This window comes from Pinus tabuliformis, chromosome 5_2, assembly GCF_031772625.1.
Source record: "Pinus tabuliformis cultivar Carrire ecotype Pingquan chromosome 5_2, CPIR1, whole genome shotgun sequence".
In the NCBI taxonomy this organism is placed as follows: domain Eukaryota; kingdom Viridiplantae; phylum Streptophyta; class Pinopsida; order Pinales; family Pinaceae; genus Pinus; species Pinus tabuliformis.
In genome coordinates, this window is record NC_142306.1 from 694284000 (window position 1) to 694289656 (window position 5657).

Consider the following 5657-nt stretch of genomic DNA (forward strand, 5'->3'; position numbering starts at 1 on the left):
AATTATTTAGAATTTAAACAATTGCCCATTTAATAAATACTTTTTTAACCATTATTACAAAGCTTAATTAATTTCATTAAAATTAGTATAAATAAATGAGACCTAGTATTATAAAGATGATTTTTTTGTCCTTTCTTAGATGTAATGAATTTTTAATCAGCATAGATTTATCTTAAATGCAGATCTAAAGTGCGGAGAAAGATTCAATTTCTTGAGAAGAATCCAATTTCTTGAGGTATAATTTTTTGTATGAGTCTACCTTATCTAAATGTTTTGTATAGTTATTTAATTTTTTTTTTGATAGAGATGAACAAAATTTCAAGTTTGATGACCTAGAGGTTGCACATCATAGGGGTTGTAAAATGAGTCCCATATGTTGGGATGACATGGATGCACTTGCCCAGCACATTGTATTGAGAGACAAGGTGTAATAAGCAAGAGGCTAATGGAGACACGGTATAATATACAACGCAAGTGGAATTCAGCTTCTCATTCCGAAATGATGAGAAATTTGATGTTATTTATTTATTTAAATAAGTGATTTCATTCACATTTTGATTTAATTACTCATTTTTATTTGATTTTATATATTTTTTATTTGACGTATTATTATCTTTCATAATATTTAAGAGATACAATGGTTTTAATTAAATGTTTATATCTTTCTTATTAAAAAATAATATATATGATAAATTAAACTAATTTAAATATTTTTTTATAAAATATTTAAATTTTTATAAGATATTTTTTAAGATATTTTAAAATTTTGAAAAAAGACTCGTATTTTTATTATTTAAAATTATAATATTAAAATATTTATTAAAAACAAAAAAATAATTTTAAAAAATTTTAAAAAATCAATAATTATATTTTTTTGATTTAGAAAACAAAATTGAATAAATTTAAAAATATTTAATAGTAAATCATTTTTTCTTTTAAAAAAATAATTAGTATCATATTAGTTTAGTTATTAATATTGAAATTAGTTTAATTATATAAATCAAATACCTAATAACTTTTTTTATAAAAGACTTTTAATTTTAAAATATTTTATTTTAATAATTTATCAACTTATCAAAATCATAAAAAACTACATATTTATTGTAGTAAATTTATTAAAAAATTTCAACAATACCCGACATAAACCACATAAATTGTAAATAAAAATACTTCATTAGTTTATAAAAAAAATTACCTATCCCTTCTCATAAATATATAATTTTATTAAAATATTAAATTGAAATGCTCCAATAAATTAAGGGCATTTACGTTTTCCCTCGCCTTAAAAATAAAACAAGTGCAGACGACATTCGACCGAACAATGAACCAAAAACAAGTCATGGGGAATTTTTTTTGACTACAGAGTTTGCGTTAATGGGCTTTTTGAAAAAAAAACTTGTATTTTTATTTATTAAATTTATAATACTTAAACATTTATTAAAAGCGAAAAAATGATAATTGAAAATAATTATATATTTTTTTACATGGAAAACAAAATTAATAAATTTAAAAATATTTGATAATAAATATTTTTACTATTAAAAAAAATAATTGGTATCATATTAAGATTGAAATTAATTTAATTATATAAATATCCCTTCTCATAAATATATAATTTTATTAAAATATTAAATTGAAATGCTCCAATAAATTAAATTCAACTATTGTCATTGTTCCTTGTTTCCATCCCGTCATCTTGCGGAGCATTGGGTGAGAGTCGAGACCCTTCACTCTCTAAACCTGCGTGTTCACCATTTTCTTGTAGAAATGGGGAGCAGGAGCCTCTAGTTTAATTTTTTATATAATTTTGATAGTAATATTTATTTTAATGGAGCATTGTCATTTTTTAACACCGTTTTAAATGAAATATTAAATCAAATACTAATATTGGTTACTTGGTTGTAAAATGAGCTTTTCAATTGAAATATATATATATATATGAAAATTAATTTTAATATATAAATCTAGATTTTTGACAAATGCTTATTGTTAAATAAAAATAATTTTATTATACTTTAGAAAGCTAATACGCAATTATGAGAAAGTCGTAGAATTAAAAACCTTGGAGTCTAATTAATTAAGAGCTAAAGACTGTGTAGGCAAGGAAAAAAATGGGGCGAAGGTTGTCTCAGCTTCCTAAAAATATGGTAGCCATGTCTAGAACTTTCCCGTTTGAGTCTGAACATACGCCAAAGGATTAAAGGTAGTAAACATGTCGCATATGTTGTGATGACATGGATGCACTTGCTTAGCACATTGTATTGATGCCTTTTATTTTAAACAATGTAAGATGTTGATGTAAGAGACAAGGCGTAATAAACAGGAAAGAAAGAGGCTAATGGAGACATTGTATAATATACAACTCAAGTGGAGATCAGCTTCTCATTCCCAAATGGTGAGAAATTTGAGGTTGTTCTGGAATCATGGTGCAACATCTTCTGTACATACAATCTGGTCAAAAGTGGCTAGCTATGTTTAGGGTTTGGGTTTTTTTTTTTTTAAATATGAACAATGGATGTCATAACTATATATATATATATATATTATTTATTTTTGGTATGGACTATTCGACAAGACTTTAGTGAAAATGAACAAAGCCATTCCACATTAGAGTAATGACAAATATAGTTAACAAAGGCCATTGAAAACAAATCTAGGTAACAAATTGTGCACCTTTCTTAGGAGCAGAGAGAATCCCCTTCAAATAGTTCCAATAATCCTTGCACCAATCCTTCCAGTAATCCTTCAACAATTCCAACAACCCAATCACTAAGAAAGGGTTCCTCCAATGCATCTTGAGGGAAACATGAAAAAATATTAGGTAGAGAAAAGGAAGGCAATGAAAGAATTTTCACCTTTTTTAGAAGATAGAAGTCGAGAGAAGCCCTTCAAATCTTTAGAGTAATCCTTTCCAGTAATCCTTCAACAATTCCAACAACCTAAGCACTAACAAAGAAATGCATGCATCTGGGGAGCCTTTGATTATAATAGATGGAATGGTAATGAATAATAAGTACAATAAATATTTAATGACAATTTGAAACGCTGAAGATGGAGTGGTTGTGTTATTCTATTATTGCTCAAGGTTACAATTGGGCATGGAATGGGAGAGTTATTCTATTATTCCTTCACATTACAATCAGAGATGGAGTCGCAGAGTTATTATTAAGAGTATGAATGGCTAAATTGATGGACACCAATTTTTTGGATTTATTATTTCCATTTCGGATTACTAGAAAGATTGTTGGAATGGTGAAATTGATGGACACCCGTTTTTTAGAGTTATGGAGACACCTGTTCTTTGGAGTTATTATTAAAATAACGAAAGGGTGAAATTGATGTACAATTTAATGAAACCACAGACAATTGTTATTTTGAATTGGACAGGTCACCAATGGTTTGAAACAAATGATGATCTTATTGCAAGATAATTAAAAAAAAAAAAAAAACAAAACAAAACAAAATAAAAACATATACTATACTTTCATATTTAAATTTAAAATGGTAGAAAAATCATTATCACTATCACTATCGCTATCACTATCACTATCATTATCACTATGCCTCTTATCACTCAAAATTTCTAAATAATTAATAATATACACACTATCCCTCTTATTGCTGATTTTTTTTAAATAATTAAAAATATACACGCTATTAACTTTAACTTTTGTTTTCATTTAATCTTACCCTAAATTAAAAAAAGAAAAGTGTTATGAAGGTGCAATTAGTTGGAGGGGTGGTGTATATTCATGTAGGAAGCAACAACAAAACAAAACTAAAATCACCAAAATTCTCATTTCTAAAAAATTAGTTAAGGTTGTAAAGAAAATCAACTAAAGTATAAAAACAATTATCATCCAAGTAAATCAAGTTTATTGAAGAACATAAATTGTTTAATCTGCCCATATATATATATATAGAGAGAGAGAAAAGAATTATTTAATAAAATAATATAAAGGAGTTTTGAAGTCTAAAATGAAGAATTAAAAAATGACATAATAAAGAATCTTCTATGACCTTTTTCCAATAGCACATTGTAGACTAATTACATTAAAGGGGAATATCTAAGGAAAATCAATTAACTAGCAAACCAATTATTAATTCCATAATCAAATAGAGAAGGAAAGGAAGATATTATCATTATTTATTAATATATTAGTTCATCCATAAACTCAAAAATTAATTTAAAAAATTAATTTGTCCTTCCTTTAAATTAAATTTTCTAACAACTTAAAAACTTCATAATCATTAAATTATTATATATTGACATCTCATTATATATCAATATCTACATACACATATTCAACACATTCCTTCATTATTTTATTCCAATATCTACATATTTACAATATTTCATCAGTGGTTTATCTCAATATCTATTTATATTTTATATTATATTTGAAGTACTTTTTTAATTACATAATTTATATGCTACAAATCATTTTATTATAAAGTAAATTATGAGAAAATAGTGAAATTTACCTATGTGTAAATAATGAAAATAGTGAAATTTACCTATGTGTGGATAAAGAAAGAATGCTTTCAAGATAGGTACAAAAATATACAATAAGATATCTTGTAATAGTTGGTACACTGAAAAATATAAGTCAACATAAAAGAAATTATTAAATGTCAATTGAAATAAGGAGATTCATAAGATGAGTGAATGCCAAAAAACTCATGCATACTGGGAATAATCCTTCTTAAAAAAAAATACAAATTAATTGGCATTGTAAATTTTCATCCTAAAAGAATGTGAATATAGTTACATTCACAAAGTTTATTGCTGGGAAAAAATTAAAGATTAAATGATAACATATGTTTTCTAACTTAATAAGAAAGAGATTAAGGAAAATTTCTCCTTTCTAACTAAATGTATAATAAGTTATTTTACAAGGAAATTTAAATAAGTGTTAAACATGTTGTTAAGAGAAAACACCCTTTATCTTCCCAAGTTAGTTTTAAACTTACCAACACCTGTTATTTAGAATTGGACAAACGTTACCAATGGTTTGAAACAGATGATCATCTTATTAGGAAATACACCTTTCCACTACTATGACAAGTGTATGTGTAAGGTGTGTGTTACATTTTGTAGTCTTCCCATTATGGTTAATCCTGATAGGTGTCAATTAACAAACGGCATAGTAAATTTTTAATGGAGCTTTGTAAAAACTTAATTTAAACCAGGTTTAATCATGCAATTTAGATATGCACGGAAATTAGCGATGTGAATTCAATCCAGTGATATTGTGGCAATGACAAGAATATATTGGCATCTTTAAATTCAAACCATCTAATCAATTTTTTTTTATTAATAAAATCATTAAAGTGCCCAACTCCAATAGGAGAGACGCCTATCCACGTAACAAGCTAAGCACTTTGAAGAATCTAGAAAACAACTCCAATAGAAGAGACGCCTATCACATAACAAGCTAAGCACTTTGGAGAATCTAGAAAACAACTCCAATAGAAGAGACGCCTATCCACGTAACAAGCTAAGCACTTTGGAGAATCTAGGTTTCCAAGGGAACCAGCTAAGCCGGTTGTTATAATATGCTTATCTAAACATTAGTAACTTTCGATTTCAATCTGCTCCAACATGATTTATGTGCTATAGTTTTTTGGCAGGCAGTTCTCCCCACCCCTGGAGA